Here is a 20,684-nt window from a genome sequence, read left to right as displayed (position 1 = left end):
AGTAGGTTGAGGCCTTGACTTCAGTGCAGGGTCATATTAAGCATTAAGGTAATTCTTGGGAGAGTTGGGAAATGTAGGTATTTACTTTTAAGTTCTACAGTTTGTTGTAGTAGGGTAGAACAGTAGCTTTGTTTGCACCAGCTGAACAATAATTAACTAAAATTGACATAATTAAGTCAATTAAGTCCCTTCTGTCCATTTAACTGCAGCTTATTTCACTTTCGAACAGTTGCTACTCATGGTTTTTTAAACTGAGCAAAAGCAACTTTTCTGTCTCAGCAGACCCCACAGCTGTACCGTACTTACAGGTAGGTAGGTACAGCAGGTCCCAGGAAACCCTCGGGTTTCACTGGCTGTCTTCCCTGGAGTTTCAGTTGAATGAATAAGCATAATTTACAAAGATTAACTGTGAAGATCTCTGGCAGCCTGGCTCCTGAATGACTGAACGTTCACTCTGGCTGCTTAGGAGGAATAAGGGGCAATACCCTACCGCAGAGGTTGAGTACTGAGCAGCCGGCGCAGGGGCAGCGCGGCCGTATGTGCAGCACCCGCTGTAGGCGGCAGCAAAACTGTGAGGGCCTGCAAAACACAAAATCTAATTATTGTGCCAGAAAAACAACACGAAACTGTAGCTTTGAAAGGGGTTCGCTGGATGAATGGCAGAGTGACATTACTGGGGCCAAGAGTGTGTGGCGTTTTGCTCTCTATCAATGTTCAACTTTAAAAAGAAAACCAAGTGATAGATACTGTGTCAGGTTAAGCTTTGTGATTTCATCCACTTTCTGGAAGAAGTGAAATTAAAGCCAGGCTCTGGAGCAGCTAATCATGCCATGCTGAGCTGTACCACGGAGTGTGAAGAGTGGGACCAGGTCTCTGGAGAACCTGAAAAATGGTATTTCCTAAGGTGGTGGTGTAGATCTGGGGACTCCAAGTGCATAATAATGCACAGGTCAGACAGAAGCTTTATTAACTATGATCATAGTGAGTGAACATTTGGCCAGCATCTCCCCCTCTGCTCCCCTGTTCCCTGCCAAGTGATTGCAGAGACCCAGCCTATATGCTGTTTCAGAAAAACAGGGAAGAGGTGAGGAAAACCAATCATTTCGATGATAACAAAACCAGTTATCCATCCCTGGGAGGGACGGACTCCATAAGTGTCTTGCTAACTGCCATAATTAAAAGAAGGAATCAAACAGTAAATAACGTGACAATACAGAGAGACAGCTGTAGACGGAGCCTATAGGAGTGGCACACCCAGTATTATCTTAGCGCAGACCAGGGAGGTGGAAACAGTCACAGACTGCTAGCTTTTAGTTGACAGGAATGTTCTTTTAGTTAGGATAAAATTCTTAGTCAGACCTCTCAAAATCTTAAATATTAATAATTTTACCACCACAGTGTGACTGAATGTGGACAGGAAAGGAAGCTCCAATACCACCAAAACTATTGCAGAGGGTATCTTTGTCAAATCCTGAGCCATGGACATCTTCTCTTATCTAAGATAGTTTTATAGGCGTATGACTGGTCCTATGATGAGTCAAGGTGAAGGGACACTGGGGATACTAGAGGCACTGAGAAGGGAGCAAAGTCAAGTCCTGTTCCTGATGATGCTGATGATCTTCTTACTCATGCTCACCTGCTTAGTAATAAAGAGCCTAGTAGCTGTTTGGTGCTGGATATGCATTCTTCTCTCCCTCAGCCCTCCTTGTTTGGGTATCATCACACTGTATAATGATGCTGCGGTAATGAATTCAGCCGGGTGACTAACATTTGTCATATATGACTCATTCCCCTCCTCCACCCCAAAATAATTGTGTGCTGTGTTTTGTTTGAAATGTATTGTTGTTTTGATAGGATTTGGGTTCTTTTATCTATGCTGCAAAATGTCTGTATCAGAGAGGTCAAGGCTGAAGAAATGCAAAATTTAAGGCTGTAAGATTTGTGAAGGTCTTCACGTCTTGGGAAGAATTCCCTCCAGAGTTTTGACCAAACCTAGAGAATATTTCTGGACACGATGGCCTAGACCTCCCTGACAGAGTGCTGGTGACTTGTCCTCCTGTGTCATCCCCTTTTGCCACTGGAAATTTCCTGGCTCATCATCTCTTCTGCATGTAGTGCCTTGGCAGACAGTAGGCTGTGGGAGAAGTGCTCTGCTGCGAGCTCCATGCCATGACCTATCTAGCAGCTCTCATTTAAGTTTTGCTGAAGTGTGGGGGACAGGACTAAGCCAAAACGTAGGCTTTTTGTACTGTAACAGAGTGTGGGTATCAGCCGTTTTATGGTACACAAATTGTAGTTTGAGTAAAATCATACTTAAGTCCCCAAAGTCACTCAGATCAATGTTCTAATCTTTTCTGGCCTAGGTTTCTTTATTTAAGAACAGCCTCACTTCTGCATGAAATTGCTTAGCAAACTATATATCAGCTGTAAACGAGGGAATATGCTGAAGAAAATCTCTAAGATTTTGTAGGTTAGGATATTGGGATTGTTTTAGTTAAAATGAGAAATCTGTCTCTTTTATTGCAAAACCAATTTCCCATTGTATTCCTTGAGGGGGAGCTCCAGTTAATGAAAACAACTCGGTGAAATCCACTGAAGAAAAAAACCTACAAAGTAAAGGATTATTTTCTAGAGATGTTAATAAGCCAATTGATGGAACAAATCTCTCACTTATATGTAACAAGCTTAATTTTCTAGCTGATACACTGCTTTTGTAGCTGTCCCCTTTCAACTAGTACACAGTCAAGTTTTGTAACCAGGATTTCTGTGTCATCTTCAGGGGGGCACAATGGTCCAACTGTCTCCTGTGCTCTCAACCTGTGCTCCTTCTATGCACAGAATTTCTCAACCTCTCCCAGCCCTGAGTGAACATACTACTTTTTGGTGAGTTCTCAGTTACTCTCCAGGGAATAAAGGTTTCCATTAAGTTAAATTTCAAAAAAAAAAAAAATTATTTTATGACACACAACAAGAAATTAGTTAAAGCTTTTATATTTTAAGGAATGTTATTTGTCTCAGCCTTTGAAAAAAAGGTACAAAAATACTACAAATTCTGTATGGACTACTAACCCTGGTCTTTTTGAATGTAATACTGCATTTTAAGCTTCAGGTTCAGAGGTTTTCATAGTAAGGTAGAATCTTCCAGCTGTGATTTTTCTTTCTGGAACATCTTTCTCTTTTAGTAAGAGAGATTTCCCCACCCCTGCCTTTTTTTTTTTTTTTCCCTACTTTAAGGTTCATTTTAACATGGAATTATAATTGCACTCTAAGAGATAACTGCTACAAAATTATTGACATCCAAGATTATAAAAAAAAACTTACTGCCTTTGAAATGGAAATACATTACCCTCACAGGTGCCACAGTTTTGCCTTTTATGCTTAGGAACAGGCTGATTTGCTAAAAATTGAGACCTCAAGGGTTCCCATCCTTGTTACCCTGTATTTTAGAATAACAAAAAATCATAGTATTTGGATAAGAAAGCCATGAGCCATCATACCATTGACTTGCCTCTACATCCTCTGCAATACAACAGAAACAGCAAGTATTTAAATAATTTTATGGCCTTTGTTAGTCACATGGTTGCTGTAATACTGTTTTGGACAGGCTTGAGGCATCAGTGAGCTTCAGTATAGCTGGAAAGAAAGGAAACTTTATTTCTTTAAGATATACCTATTCCTATGTGAATAAAAGCAACAGGATTAACTTACCTTAAGACAACCTGAATATGCTGTATTACTCTTTTATCTGTTTTCATTTGCTTTCCATATACAAACATAAAGGAGTTGTGCAGTGATAAGGCAGTAATTAGTCTCAAGACGCACTTTACCACCATTCTTCCACTGCGGAGCATGTAGTCAATACAGTCATTGTTCACCGTGATGAGGAAGGCTTTATCACGAAGGGTAGAGGGAGGTGGCTGGGCTGAAACAGGCCAGACTTACAGGACTACCTAGCATCATGAATCTTGCCTCTCAGGCAAGCGTGCCCAAAATGAGGAGCAAAAGAAAAGCAAAACGGTCATCTGCCTGTGCACAAATCAAAAGCTGCCCACGTGCTCAACGGCAGCCTTTCACAGGCACCACGTATGGCTGGGGCTGCAGTTTCCAGCTCCTACTGGATTCGTGAAGTCCATCACGGAGCAAGCTGCACCCTCCTACAGCAAGAAATTCCCCTCCGGGCAATGCTGCAGCTCGCTCCCTCCTGCCAACCAAAGCTCAGCTGGAGCAGAAGCTGCTGCCTGAAGGAGAACAGCTCATCGTCAGCTTGCAGTGGTAGCAATGGTCTCTGCCAAGGTCCTGCGAGTGCTTTGAATGCAGCTGTTTCCTTTCAGAAAGTGAGTTTTGGTGATAGTCAATGCTGTCAGTGGTGCCCATGCAGCTGAGGGACAGCATACGCTCCAAGCGTGGTGGATATTGCCAGTGTTGACAAGAAGAGGGACAGCACAGAGTTAATTGAAATGAAAAGCTTGAAGACAGCTTTGTGTAGACTGTATAGCCCCAGACTGATCTGTAGCTGTGTGGGCTTGATGTTTTGCATTGAGTAATAAATAGCAGCATGTTTCTAGCCTTTATTTGTGTCTCAGTAAAATGGGGAGGCTCATGAACTGGTACAATGTGGCTCACACAGGTCTGTGAATATGCCTAGTATTGAATGAAGGTAGCCTTATTGCTGCTTATCCCACTTTTTCAGCACTGGATGGCTCCACGAGGGGATTCTTGTTTTTCCATCTCCAAAGCAGCTCCTTCCGTTAGCTCTACCATCTGTTTTATGTTGAACTACTCTTAATTATAGAGGCTTCTGGTGTTCCCTTTGGGCATGACCAACAGACTCTTGTGTCTGGAGTGTGGGAGAAAGCTGAGACCTCTCTACTTCATCTGTTAGGGAATGTAAAGTGGCAAGGTTACAGTTAGCAAAGATGAAGGGAGACTCCATTTGGCTTAGACCTGAGAAAAAAGGCTGAGAGTGTCCTTAGTTATATATGTGACTGACATCTTAACTTAAGCATATTCTAGCTTTTCTGTATGCTTCATACCCTGGTATTATAGGCTACATATATACTAATAAATAAGATGTCTGGAGAGCACTTGTTGCCACAAATCACTGCCTTGCCATGAGGTGTACTAGCAATATGGACCATGGTAAGGCAGTGCTCCAGACTAAGACCTGACCCTGATTAGATTACTGACAGACATGTAGCCATAGTGCTCAACAGGTTGTTCTCCTTCTAACGAATTCTTGATATAGCTGTTATTATATCAGTACTCTTGTTTAAATGAGGCATTCTAGTTCCCCAGTTGTGGTGGGTTGACCGTGGCTGGACATCAAGTGCCCACCAAAGCTGTTCTATCACTCCCCCCTCCCCTCAGCTGGGCAGGGGAGAGAAAATATAACAAAGGGCTCCTGGGTTGAGATAAGGACAGGGAGAGATCACTCGCCAATTACCGTCACAGGCAAAACAGACTCAGCTTGGGGAAAATTGACTTAATTTATTGCCAATCAACAGGAGTAGGGTAATAAGAAATAAACCCAAATCTTAAAACACCTTCTCTCCACACCCCCCTTCTTCCCAGGCACAGCTTCACTCCCGGATTCTCCACCTCCTCCCCCTGAGTGGCACAGGGGGACGGGGAATAGGGGTTGGGGTCAGTTCATCACACGTTGTCTCTGCTGCTCCTTCCTCCTCAGGGGGAGGACTCCTCACACTCCTCCTCTGCTCCACCGTGGGGTCCCTCCCATGGGAGACAGGACTGAACTTCTCCAATGTGGGTCCTTCCCATGGGCTGCAGTCCTTCATGAACTGCTCCAGCGTGGGTCCCTTCCCACGGGCTGCAGTCCTTCAGGCACAGACTGCTCCAGCGTGGGTCCCCCACGGGGTCACAAGTCCTGCCAGAAAACCTGCTCCAGCGTGGGCTCCTCTCTCCACGGGGCCACAGGTCCTGCCGGGAGCCTGCTCCAGCGCGGGCTTCCCACGGGGTCACAGCCTCCTTTGGGCATCCCCCTGCTCTGGCGTGGGGTCCTCCCCGGGCTGCAGGTGGAGATCTGCTCCCCCGTGGACCTCCCTGGGCTGCAGGGGGACAGCCTGCCTCACCATGGTCTTCATCACCACGGGCTGCAGGGGAATCTCTGCTCTGGCGCCTGGAGCACCTCCTGCCCTCCTTCTGCACTGACCTGGGGGTCTGCAGGGCTGGTGCTCTCACATCTTCTCACTCCTCTCTGCGGCTTCAATTGTGCAGGGTTTTTTTCCCCCCTTCTGAAATCTGTTCTCCCAGAGGCACTACCACCATCGCTGATGGGCTCGGCCTTGGCCATCGGCAGGTCCGTCTTGGAGCCAGCTGGAACTGGCTCTGTCGGACATGGGGGAAGCTTCCAGCAGCTTCTCACAGAAGCCACCCCTGTAACCCCCCCACTACCAAAACCTTGCCACACAAACCCAATACACCAGTCTTATTCTTTAGACTTATAGAATCTAAATAAAATTAAGTATAAATGTATAATGGTTTATTATTTCCTTAAACTGTATTTAAATGGTACTTAGTCTGTATTGGTTGTTTTTTACCTTTTCCTATATGACTTTTTCCGATTTCTGCTCTTTAGGTCACACAAGGCTAGGATGTTGCCTGTAAAGGACGTATCTTGCTGAACTTGGTCCCCTTCCACATTTGTCAGTATTTCCTGGCTTCGGTTATTTCCTTGACAAACAACTCAGAAATGATAAATTGCTTGTCTAGCTTGCTCTATAGCTATCATCTTAAGTAGGTGCATGATACAACTCTTGAAGACTTTATTATCAGTAACCTAAACCTTTTCAAGTTCCTCATCCATGAACCTCTCTGAGACTTTTCATTTGACTACTAGGCTGCAAAAAATGGCAAGTTAGTCTTCTCCAGCCTCAAAATCCCGAATGTCTTTTGTGCAGGTTATTGGAAAAGCAACATGAGGTCCGTTGAAAGTATCAAGTTTTAACGAAAGATCTTGACAACCATGCCCTTGAGAGCAGTTTACTGGGGATACATTTTACAGGCCTAGGACATTTCTTTCCACAACTATAACACAACGGAAAAGTTTCCTGACAATTCTCTATAAGGACAAACATGAAATGATTCCGTGATGACAGTTCTTGCAATGCAAAGCCAGACCTAGTCCGGTCCTGGCTGTCTGCGGTGAAGGCTGGAAGATAGAATAGCATGTTAATGCTGACTAAGTGCTCACACTAGTAGGGCTGGCTACAGCATTCAGAAATCTGTGAACTTTTATCCTATGGTATATAGGCAGCATGGAAAAGATTTCAGCTTCATTTCCATGGTTCGGTATAATTATACCCTGATAACCCCACCTGTGAGACCTTTGAGCACCTTCAGTCCCAGAGTGCCGGGCATACCCAGGATCTGGCCCTACCTCCTTGGTAGTTCACCGACTTTGATGAAAAAAGTCCCTGTGTACAGTTTTACTGCAGAGTTAGTAAAAATTTCTGGACCATGAATTCCTGTATGTATGTAGAGCCCAATAATAGTAAAAATCAATATACAATAAACCTAGCAATTGGGAACCTAGAATCACTTAAAAACAAACATAAACCAAACAGAAACAAAAGGCAGCAGAGAGAGCCGAATTGTTCCTTTTCTCTGCAGATGTATGGTTCATTAGGCATACTGTACAAATTAGATTTAAATGTGCAAATATGAAAAATGTAAATATTTCTTTGGTTTTACTTTCAGTATAAACACATATTCTTTCTGTGGCCTACTACTTTCCTCATGAAAATATGCACTGGTCACATTACAAAAGACTCCTAAAAATATTTGAGCTGTTTTATCATATGTTATGACTGCTTCCAACCTTCAGATTTAGCTATTAGCATGCTGTTCAAAGATGAGCAGAAACAGCTGGTTACATAATGGTACATGGAATAGAGTGGAACCATCTAGCTTGATCTTCCTGATACTTCTGGATGTGTTGTTGTGGTTCAGGTAGGTGATGCCCATATACTCAGACAGGATTCATTCAATAAAAAAATCACTTATTTTTCAGAATATATGTGTAACTTCCTTGATAGTGCATGTTAGTTATTTCTTCCCAGACCCTCTTTGCAGAGATTACTTATGTTATAGTTCAAGCTAGAACACTTCTGGTCTGGATTTTTTGTTGTTGTGTTGTTTTTTTTTTAATGCAAATCTGTTTGTGACAAAAGTTTTTTTTTTAGAATAAAATATTTTGGCCAGTTCTACTGTTGATTTTTGTCAACATTTGACTTTGGTATCATTTTATCCAGACATTTGTACCTTTACTCTTTTATTTCCCACAGTTTGGTCCACAGAATGTTTTCTAGACATCTTCCTTCATTCCTTTCATTAAGAAAGGAAATGTAAGGATAGATCTCACAACTGCTTCTTCTAAAATGTTATTGCTGTATCAGAGCAACACATCATTCTGTGTGTTCTTTTGCTAATAATTTTATTCTGTTCTCCAAATTTCCCTTCATTCATGGTTTGGTTTTTTTTGTTTGTTTGTTTTAATCTATCACCTTGATCATTGCTTTGGTTCAAGTTATCTGCTTTAATTGGCACAATAATGACCAAATCATCTTTGCTTGGAAGGAGCCATAAAGCCTTTGGTATCCCAAAGAATTTTCAGGTTCTTAGGTGCAAACATGAAAACTTTGCGTTCTCATTCTTTACTGTCCCCAACTACTGATGTGATAGCAGAGTTACCATAGAAAGAAACTCTATTACATTTGCAGTTATACATGGAAAAGGACCCTGATGGGAAAGAAAGCCTTAAGCACCAATGGCGTCTCTCTTGACCCTGATACGCTTCAAATCTGATTCTTCTAAAGCACTGACCGCTGTGACTGAGAATACAAGAATATGTTCCTAAATTTTTAAAGTGGAACCACCTGCAGAGAGGATCATGACACTTTTGTAGTTCATAGCACGCTACCTCGGGGAAGCCAGATGTGTTTGTTAGACAAGTGACTGAAAAGTTGACATTGGTAAAACAAGGTGATGAGAAAGAAAGTTGAGATTACTACAAAGCTAGCAGGAGTGTAAATCCTTAGCTAAAAATTAAAAGTCTTATCATCTCCATTTTGAGGTATGAGCTGTCCCAGTCAGTCACGCCCACTAGCTAAATCAATGCTATTGACTAGAGCCAGTTGTAATTTGGGACCTGTAGGAGCAGAAAGCAGAAGATATCAGTGATGGATCACTATCTCTTTCCTATCCCTTTTGCAAAGTAACAGAAATACTCCTGCATATTTCTTTTTGTGGTGACACTTTCTGACCTAATGTGACATTTTGGCATTTCAACCATATGTCTGTTTGACCTTATGAACTTTTCAGTTTCTAATACTTCACCATCTGGCTCCAATTCATTTACACAAACATGAGCTTTCTATTACTGCTTTATCCACCAATTTCTTGAGGAAAAAAAAGATTGTATCTATGAATCTATAGATTCACACAGAAACAGGTGCACACACACTTGCAGGCGCACACACACACATTTAATTGAGGAGGTATACTTTGTCATAAATTCATTCAACACACTCTCACTGGCTCCATAAGTAGCTCAAGATGTTGATAGAGGTAACGGTTTGACTTTTAGAGATTGCATATCATCTAAGTTGTTTTGCACATGATTACCTAATGCAGCAAGGGTGCAGAACAGGTGCCTTCTCTCATGTGGCATCTGCTACCTTATGAGGCTGAAGCTAAGCTACTGAAGCCTGAAGACGTTTTGCAATTTGGTAAAAGTCCAGCAACTCTAACTGTCAAAGGAAAGAAAATTATAAAACATATTTGTGAAATTGTTTTTCTGTCACACTAACACAAATTTTTGTAGCCACTGACTTCTCTGATACACATCTAATTTATTTGCTCCTTATTGCTGTGCATTGTCAGGCTCAGACGTTAATGAATTTACCTGGTATAACCTCTACACAGCACAGAAACATGATTCCCACTTTGTTGAGAAGAAACTGAGCCACAAGTGACCTGCCAAAGGTCATACAGTGAGAGCGAGGCAGAGCCAGAAATTCAACCCATAGCGCCTGCATTTTCAGGCAGAGCCTTAATAGTAAGATGAGCCTTCCTTTTTATCAGATTATATATGTTTCTTAAAAGCCAATAATTTCTAGCTTGACTGCCTGAGGTTAAAAACATAAATCCATATTTGTGTGTACTTTCATAAATATCTTGCTTTTCAGCTGCTTCTTCAGCTGCTGACTTGCTACTTCTTTTGAGATTTTTGTTGATGTTTTCTCTAAGTTGTAAAATATATTCTTGAAAGTGGGAAAGCCACCTGTAAAAATAGTCTTCCTATATTTTCATTTACAGTTTAGAAGCTGGCACTAATATTATTCCTATGAAACAGTTTGTTTTCTAGCTTTAAATAGGCAATCCTGTACAGATATTCATAGAAGTATCATTGTTGCCAAAAGCTTATACTGCATTAATGCCAGGCAAATTTCTTTCATTTTTCTCACAACTCTTAGCTCTTCACAACCACTGTGAAACTTTGTTATGCACTCACTGAAATTTTAATTATGTTATCTGTATCCTTTTGATCTACTCAAGATTAATGGAAGTCAACTGCCTCTTATTACCTTCCTAAGTGAAACATGTTTATGCTTCTCTTCAGGAAGGCTGCCTACCCTTAAATCAAGACATTTTCCTTTTTTTAAAATGTTCCCATCTGGTCTCTAAAAAATGGTACCTAATGCTTTACTAAAAAAAGAGGTTAGACTAACTGTTCTATAATCTCTGGAATACTCATGGGATTTTGTCTGAATTATGACATTAAATTGGTCCATTTTCAGTCTTCAGGGGTCTCTGTTGAACTTCTATTCAGTGATCTTTGTTTAAAAACTGCCACTGAACTTTTTACCAGTCAGTAACTACTATTACCTTTAGAAACCGTGGCTATGACAGCTTATGCCCTTATTCCTGGCTCATTTTACTGAAATAAAATGTTTGAGAATCTAAAGTCTTATGCTATATGAACAGGAGACCCTGTCACATGAATCTGCTGAAAAGCAAAGGACTGAAAGGGGCAGGAAGACTAAATCAGTCTTTCTCATCTTGTCCCGCTTTGTCCTGCCCTTATTGGTAACTATAGAGAAATTCACGCTGCTCTTGGCTATCTGGTGCTATTCACAGCAGCTTTCAGTCGATGGGGCTGTCAAACAAACCTCTTTCATGTGCTCTGTGGGATAAGTTCTGAGGCTTCTTCATGAAACAGGTGAACTTGCTATTCTCCTAGAACATGTGCACTTTTTTTTTTGGCCTAGAAATTTCAACCCGGTACAAGCAATTTTGTCCCAGCCATGATTTAAGGGTCCTGCTCATTGGGTTGGGGTTTCCAGATATCCAGCACATCAAGTGGAGCTGTTGTGCCTAAGCCAGCTGAGGCACCAGATGTTTGGAAATCCTAACCTCGTCAGCATAACTGCTGTGCACAATGGAGGTATCTCATGTGCTGACGACATTCGCGAAAGAACAGAAATATAGTAACCCCCAGAGAGCTATGAAAATTACCTTCCATCCTGATAATTCATCCTGCAGATGACACAAAAGGGACTTGTGCGCTATCGGATAACAAAATTGGAAGGAGGGACAGTGGTACTGAAGGAGACGTAATGTAAATGGTCTTGACACTGATGGAGCAATTCTGCATAGAAGCTGATCTTGATCTTCTCTTTTTATCAGGTTCAATAAACCAATGATGTATTTTTGGTCAAAATGACAATAAAATACAATCATTGGGTAACAGTAGCTAACTTCCTGATTATTCATTCTCTCACCAGTTTTTATGTTATCTGGAAATGACTGGGAAAAGACTTCTACTCATCAAGGTTTGTAAAATGTTAAATATCATGGAGCCATTGAACTTTCTGTGTTTAAAAATGTAATTAATTATTAAATAATAGTGTATGTAAAATATCATATGAAAAAAATGCTCCACTGAAGTTATGTTCAATATTATGAGCGTTCCAGCAGAAATGCCCTTGGACAAAATAATGAGCTGTGGTGCTACTTTGCCATATAATTTTTGGACAGATTTTTAGGGAGACAACCATCCTTTTCTCTAGGTAGATTTGGTGGCTTGAAGCAGATACACAACGGTACCCCATCACAGCTACTATTATTAGGATTTATGTTGCTAATTGAAATGCTATCTTTCAAAGTATTCAAATTTGCATGACAAGGCATGATCTGAAGCTCTGTGGCCGGTAATGGGTCAGACAAGTTTCTCTCTATCCTAGAGCACAGGAGAAATTTCTGCACTCAGAAAATTCTTCACTCCATTTCTGCAGTGGAGTTTGAGGATAAGATCATAGTTTGAAGCCTTAATGGGTTTTATTTTTTAGTTTGTTGGTTATGCTCTCTTTCTCCATAGCTTGCCCTATTGCTTATGGATTTTCATCTTAGTTATAAGTCTGGACTTTGAATAGAAAACTAACATTTCTGCTTCTGAGTGAGAGCTCTCCCCACTGGTTCTGTTGGGTAATCCAGCTCTCACGTAATAATAATAATAATAATAATAATGATAATAATAATAATAATAATAATAATAGTAGTAGTAGTAGTTGTTGTTGTTGTTATTTTACATAATAATAATAATTATCATAATAATAATAATCACAGCTGTATTATTTCTTCAGAATTAGTACTACCTGCCTTTGTAACAGTTTAAAGTGACCCAGTTATGAGCCCAGTCTGCAGGCACTAAGAGCAGAGAAGTGAGAGGCAGGTCCTCTTCCAAAGAGACCTGGGTTCAGCACTGCCATGCTTTTCTATGAAACCCTGATGGTGAGAGCTGCAGGTGGAGGCTGAGGCTTCGGATTCCACAAGGTGAGGAAGTTCAAGCCTAAGTACCCAGCTGGTGGAAGATGCTTTTTGGTCTTTCTGCTGGAGGTGGGCTGAGGGCAGGAAGGTTTGGGAGGTTGCTGGGAGCAGGGGAGGAAGCCTGGCTCTCCCGGTGGAACTGGGGCACTCAGCTGAGCAAGTAAAAATTTGGCTTATAGACAGAAAATAGAAAAAATAACTGGTATTAAACTGAACGTATCCACTGCAGGTAGGTCATTCTTTTTTACAAGAAGGAATGAGACTTTCGTAGACTCCTGTATTCTTAAATGGGAAAGCAGAACAGTTGTGCTGGTGGGCCTCTGCCCTCATCCACACAAATACAAGGCTGCAGAATTCAGCTGGTCTCATCAGATAGCACAAACCTGGCACAGATACTCAGAATTATGTAGGGGTACATGACCTACATAGCAAAAGTATATACCTGGAGAAAAAGCTATCAGAAAATGCAAGCCACAATATGTGTCTTCAGCTTGTTTTAGTTCTTATTTTTCATGTTAAATTTCATTTTCAAATCTTTCCTTGTTTGGTTTTTTTTTTTCCCCATTCATCAGGGAAAACATGTCCTGGTTTATTTATAAAGTTATTTTCTCTATTATTCCCTTTCTCCAATATGCCTGTAAAAGCCTTTTTGATTCTTCTTAAATACTTTGACTGGCATTAAATAGTTTTGCTTAGTTCCATCTCATATTGTGTCCTCACATATGGCAACAGATTTGTTTTATTCTCTTTTCCTATGTTCAATATAAATTTTTTACATACTTACAGCCACAGACTTTTATTCCTGGCCTGGCTTTATGAGGTCCTGAATTCCCTAAAAAACAGACTGTGGGAGCTGAATGGCCATCTTGCTCACTGATTTGGCATGTTTAGACCCAAACTGGAAAGTGGCAGGTAGTGTAAGCAAGACCAGTACCCGTGCTACCTATGTGTGGTGATTCTGTGAATATATATAATGGGTTTTTCATAAGGGTTGGCAGCTTTTCATCAGCAAAATTTTACTTAAAAATAGTAACCAAAGATAGAGAGCCCTCCCAATTTCTTGTCAAATTATATCTGTGCTTGCTTCTATGTATTCTTTCTTTCCAAAGAAACTAGTGCCTTTTGTCTATCGCTTTTATTTTCTCCAAGTTTTTTTGTGTGGCTTTTATTCTGAGATACAGAAGCTGTTTATCCTTCCAAGATGCAAGCTGCAGGGTTATAGCAATGATTCATTCAGACAATTCAAGTTGGCTAGTTCAGCGTATAAAATTTCCCATCCACAACTTCTAGAGTTTCCCTTGCATCCTGCAGCCTAATGGTTTTCCATGGCTTGGAGAAATAACATAATCCTTGCCTGAAAGCTGTGTATGAACTGTCCCTGAGTAAAATTAATGTGGGTCAGGAGACACAGTTTGGTCATGCCTGCTTTAGAGTAGCTCAAAACGTATGCAGACATCTCCCTTCATTTGCAACATTGGGAGGTCAACTGGGATTAGCTACTTTTTAAGTGGTTAATTTCTCCTACATTTTGATGAGGAGAATAATAAGCTTTGTCAGTCATGCTCATAGTACCTTTGGCTTGGCATACAGAGCTGTCCTTTCTGCCCCCCTGGAAATTTGGTGAGTCATTGAGCAAGAAAGCCAGCAAAAGGGCAAGATTCTCTCATGTGAGAAGTCTGAGCAATTACATATCTATTGCTTTACAAAAGGACATAAACCCAGCACACGAAAGTCATGGAGTCCCTTCCTTAATGCAAAACCACAACAATATATGTGAACAAACAAAGAAACAAACAGTCTTACCAAAACAAGAGATTTTTTTAAACAGCCTTAGGGAGAGAGTGAGAGAAGACCCATGCCAGGTATCTGTCTCCCAGGTGGAAAGAGCTCAGATATGACGGAGTTGAGCTCTGGAGACTAGGAAAGAGCAGGTGTATATGAAAGGTTTAGCATAAGGCTTGCTCTGCATGTACATATACAGAAAGGTTATGTAGGAGGAGAGACGTGCCTTATATCCCCGAGGAGAAGAAGAGAGCAGCTCCCTCAGGAAGCACACCTCTTCACCGAGTGATGGGCCAGGGTGCACCAGCAAGCAAACCCGCTTTGCCCCTGCCCTCCCACCACTGCAGATGTGGGTTCCTGCAGCAAAGCCAGGTCTCTCTGCCAGCTGGGAAGCGGAGCCCAACCCTGGGAGCTGCACTGAGGCCGCTCATGAGCTGTACGTGGCTCAGGAGCTTCCCTGCTTCCATCCGTTTGGTGTGAGTCGGCACCATCCGCAACCACTCGCGTGGAGACATTGGATTAGTCATTATTCTGGATTTGTGTTTCCTTTTGGTAGAGATTATGGGGACCCTAATGAGGCGGGACTCAGAGTGGGAAGGCGATGGGATAGGTAAGGCAGAGGAGGAGGAGATGGGGTACTCCCAAACGGGTACACATGTGCTCCCAGGGGTGCTATGTCAGTCCCCCAGAGAGTTTTCTGTCGATTATCTGGCCACACTCAGGGCATGGCAGTGTAACACCGACGGAGTTTTCCCAGTCTGGGTGCAAGTAGAAAATATGCTGGGATACACTGGCTGGATATGCTAGGACCAAAATCAATATAGACAAAGCATATCTACTACGCAACCCTGGCCTGTCTTTGAGGATACATTATTTTGAACAATGGCTCCAGCAGCTGTGGTGCTCCCTGCTTTTTTACACTGGACACTTCCCTCTTCTCTCTACAGGATCATGAAGTTTGGGTTAACAGAGCTATCTCCCACTGATTTTGGTATAGGTGTGGCAGACACGGTCTCTTAAATTAAAGGCAGTGGTATTTCATTCCTGTGGGCTCTGGTTCAATCTTGGATTTGACTTTTTTTTTTCTGTGGGAGAAAATGAGCCCTTCTAGATTCTCAGAATGCACTTCCCCAAAGCTGCAGTAGAAAACCTGGAATTAATTGAATATAAAGTGCTACTGCAGCTTCAGCTTGATTACACAAAAAGCTGTGCAAGTTAAAAGGACATCAGATCTGCTGAATTGTAACTAATAAAGAGCTGTAAAGGAAATGAAATGAGATCACCAGTGTTACTCAAACGAACTCTAATGCTGTTTTCATAATCATTACTAGGTTTGAAGATTGCTTGGTGGCTAATAGAGCAGTTCTACCACTTAGCCATTTGACCAAACTACTCAGAGTACTTAGGTTTCCCCATCCCATGTGAACAGCTACTATGTCAGCCCTCGAGTTCACTATTCAGAGATGAAATATGGCAGAGTACCTGGTCTCATCTCTCTTCTGGAAACAGTGATAGTGTTCGTTTCACTGTGCAAACTGCTATGGTGTTCGTAAGCTTAGATGGTTTCAAGTTGGCTGCTAACTTGCAGACCTGGAGCCTGGTTTCACATACAAGATTTTCTAGTTCAAGAGTGTCACTCCAAGACATTGGGGTAACAGGGGATCATTTTTGCAATGTCTAAACTTTGTAACCATCTTGCAGAATTTGTAACCCAGAAGTAGGTGCTAGGTTACCCTTACCATGAGTAAGGACAGTGCCTTCTAATGATTCAGGAACCAACGCAGCCCATGCCAGAAACGTCAGTATAGTCTCTTACCTCTGCAAGACTCATGGCATCCATCCATTAGGCTTCCTGAGGAGGTTGTACAAGATCAGCTGGTGCTGAGCAAGCCTGGCAAACATTCACCGCATGCAACCTTGCTTCACCAGCAGTTCTGTTTTGTACTTGCCCCCCAAAATGGCTGCCTTGCATTACAGAGTTTCCTCAGCTTGGGGGAATTTGAATGCTTGTCTCATACATTCAAAGAATATCGTAGCCACGGTGCAAGTAGAAACAGCCTTTGGGTGTAGCTCAGTGCACTTTTGGGGCTGAAAAAGAAAGCTGGCAAGAAGAGTCTTGTAGGCTAACACTTTGGAACAACCAGGAAGAGAAGGTACCTACAATTATAGCCTACGCCTGTGATTGTTTCTACTCTTTTATGCAATATAAGAATGCATTGCTACTACTTTTACTTATCAAGTAACTTAGCATTTTGTGTCATTGCTATACTAATCTATTAAAATCAAGAAAAATAGAAATCTGGAGTGTTTAGGTAGCTGCAAGGCTTGATAAGATGTCTGAGTAGCTATATTCTGGATTTCTTTTAATATTTGACAAAAGTGGAAGCGAGCATGACAGCTGTGAAATACTCAACGTCAATTTACAGCATTTTAAAATAAAGCCTGTATGGCTTTGCAAAAGGAAATTTTACTGGATCTTAAATATAAATGAACCTGTATACATAGCTGTACTTGTTCCCCTTTTGTCACCAGTGGGTAGAATGGCAGGCCACTGTACCAGGGCAGACCACATGCACGCAGGAGGCAATTTTAGACTCCAGGATGGAACCATAGTCAGACTTTTTCCCTAATCAGCACTGAGTGCAGGTTTCTCCTCCAGTTAATCCTGTGGGCCTTCAGAGCAAATTGATTTAAATGAGCCTGAAGGTGTAACAGTAACTGCCCATTGTATAGGATATGCATTGCTAATTACTACTGATGGCAATGATAATTACATGTGGCTACCTCTTAGAAGACTGGCCTTACCATTCACTTACAAAAAAAAAAAAAAAAAGGCTATTATTTCCTTTATCTCCTTGATGCAGGCTGGCCCTGTCAATGCATAGCAAATGTGTCGCTTTTCCTTTTTTAAGACAAATGATGGTTTTGCTTCACAACTCTATAGGCCTGGGCTGCTTCTTTGCAAGGCACTGTGATGCAACACAGCCATCCAAAGTAAAAAGGCTTTTTTCTGTTCCTGTAAAGCTGTATTACTAGTGGAGCTACGCTGAGGAGCTTGTAACAGCTGGAGCAATTTTCTGAAGATGAAGTTAGTAATAGTGCTGCTGCTAGTCCCACCTCTTATGAAATGCCTATCACTTTTTTCATATAGTAGGGAATTGTAAATTAATTCCTCTGTCTCCATGGGTTTGGAATAGAAACGATGCCTTCACAGTTCAACGAAGTGGAAAGTCTTTCATCAGGAGAAAATCAGCCAAGGAATTGGATGGCAAAGGCCTCATACATTACAAAACAGTTGTTTGCAATTAAGGCCAGGAGTAAGATGTGCATGAGTCTGTCATGTTTCTTTTTGTTTATTTAATCAGCCTGAGGCATAATGTTAGATGGTTTGAAGTGGCATTGTTTCCTTGTCATGTCCTATGATTTGCTGTGTATTATGTGTACAGTATATGTACTGTATCAAAGAACTGCAATCTGTTCAAAATAGACACATTTCATATTTTGCCTGAATCCTGATCAATAATCGGGACATTTTCATAGAAGCATTAACTTTCTAAAGTAGTGACCACTGCTGCTGGGGGGAGATTATTTAGAAAGTTGTTAGAGGGAATCCGCTAAATACAAGGACATCAGCAGAATGAAATTGGTGTGTCACGATCTTTCTCTGTAGTCACAGGGCAAAGACTGTGACAGCCTCTGCTGATGTTTCTTTTTCTATCTCGCAAGACATACATTTCAGGGAGAGCTGTGGATTACTGTGCACCAGGACAGAGAACTTTGTAACTGATAGACAGTGGAATGGAGATGAAGCTGAACTGAAAGTAAGCTAGATATGAACTAAAAAGAGTCAGGTAGCTTGGTCAACATCAGCTCCTAAAATCATGCTATTGCCAGTTTTAATAGGGATCTCAAAACAGCAGGTAATCTTACTTACCATATGCTAAGCACAGTGCAGCAGATGGACGATGGCATTCTAGTGTTTTCTGTGCTTTCCTTGCACTTGTCAATTCAAGCCCTGGGAAAAAGGCTGCTATCCAGATTGATAACACATGGATGTTCTCTAAGGGCTTGACTCTTTCATCGGCGCACTATTGCAGAAAGAATTGAAAATCCTTTCTCTATAAATGTAAATGCAGCTAGTGATAGCTGGTAGCTCTGAAGATGGGTTTATTATGTCTGTCTCAAAGTTGTCAGAAGGTAAATCAGGCTTTAAAGAACAGATTAGCCAGAGCTGATCAGCTGGTAGAAGTGTATGGAATATCACATGTAGAGATCTCCTCAAGGAAACTCATAAACAAAGGAAAAATCAACTCATAGGTAGTACTAATGATTAGCTTGGGCACATCACTATTTCAGTAATATGCATGAGCCTTCAGTAACAAAATTAAGTCCTTATATGGCAATCTGAGAGTCACTAGATCTATGTTGCCAAGCTTTTTAAATGATTTTTTTTTCCTCCTCTGTGAAGTAAATCTTACATGACAGACTCTACAGTGACACTGAAGTAGAAGACTAACAACACTGTGACCCAGTAGCCAGTCAGTCTCCTTGGAGTTGACAGGTACAATAACAACAAATGTTTGAGATTACTATTAAAAATCTCTTTAAAGCTTTTACCTGAAGTCCTTTTCTCTGCAAACAAGCTCTTTAAAAAGTAAAATTTACCATAATTTATTCTGTTTCTGCAGTCTTTTACAAATCTGAGGACTAAGTCTGCTCAGGGATCTCCAATAAGTTTAAAGTACTGTGGCAAGTATTTGTTTTGAGAAACTAATAAAACAAGCCATAGGATTTTCAGAGTGAGTTGGGAAGGAAAATAAAACTTCTATTATCATATCAGTATATTCATTATCAGATTTTAAAGGTACTGCCCAAACTTCTCTGATTGATTCCTTTTATACATCTATTCTTGCAAATTGATAACATCAGAGGGTTTAGAGGGCAGCTCTGGAACAACAGTGGGTTCACTAACAAGGGGTTTCTGGGTTTCTAAGTACCCAGAAGAGGAAGGCACTCAGTGCTGCTACATCTGAAGACTGTGCTGTCCCACTGGAGACATCCAATGACTGCAAACCATTGGAGCCTGGAAATGTCTTCATTCTTTCCTTGTCCTTATGTCCTTCCTGAGGCATTAGCTATTGGCCACTTCTAGTGACAGATCCTGGTTTGAAAAGACCTTTGCTCTGACCCAGTACAGTTTTAGTGACGTTACTCACCTTCGTAGGTCAGGTTAGTCTTCTGCTAGCGTAGTGAACTGAAGCAGCTCCATGTGGAAGGAGCATGAGAGTCAGTGCAAAGGAGAGGGAAAGAGCACCCTGTGTGAGCAGGGAGGCTGGCACCTTGGCAGGCATCAGCTGGGTGACTTAAACTGCCATGGGATTGTACAGCCCTTCTACAAACCTGGTTTCTTTTTTTTACACAGAAAAGAAATAACATTTTATCCCATTTTGAATTAAAGCAGAGATACATTCTGATCCTGACCTCTTCTTCATCAAGAAGGGTCATTCGTGAATGTCCTGGTTACTGCAGGCTTCTCAGTCATTGTAACAAAAGCAGCAACAGTGATTTGTTAGACTGTCCTTAACAAACAATGCTTCTGCATGATCCCTGCTCCAACGTTAGCTGCCTTAGGAGAAGCTCGCCTTGAACTTTTTCAAGTGGGTATTAAAAATCCCTCCCAGTGATGGCTCTATCCTTGGCCTTCTCCAAGGTTGCAGATACTTCATTTCAGTGATATGCTATTGCTGGAACAGTCTCTAGCACTGCTGAAACTTCAGTGAGATATATCAGTTAAACTGCAAGCGAATACCTTTTGCTACAGCACTCAACCCTACCTCACTGGAGATAAATCAGTTGCATGTGTGAAATCATGTCTGCAAAATAACTGGATGCAATGACTTCAGCGTGGGATTTAGGTACTGCAGGTTAACAATGAGTTTATTCCATCAAACTGAAAATGCCTGGAAACAGCATTGTGGAATTCAGAAAAGCCTAAAATTTATTAAATTTCTGAGCTTACCACCTTGGACAGGTGCAGAAGCTTTTAAGTAATAAAG

The sequence above is a fragment of the Buteo buteo genome, chromosome 15 (genome assembly GCF_964188355.1).
Source record: "Buteo buteo chromosome 15, bButBut1.hap1.1, whole genome shotgun sequence".
Taxonomy (NCBI): domain Eukaryota; kingdom Metazoa; phylum Chordata; class Aves; order Accipitriformes; family Accipitridae; genus Buteo; species Buteo buteo.
This window is presented reverse-complemented; position numbering follows the sequence as displayed.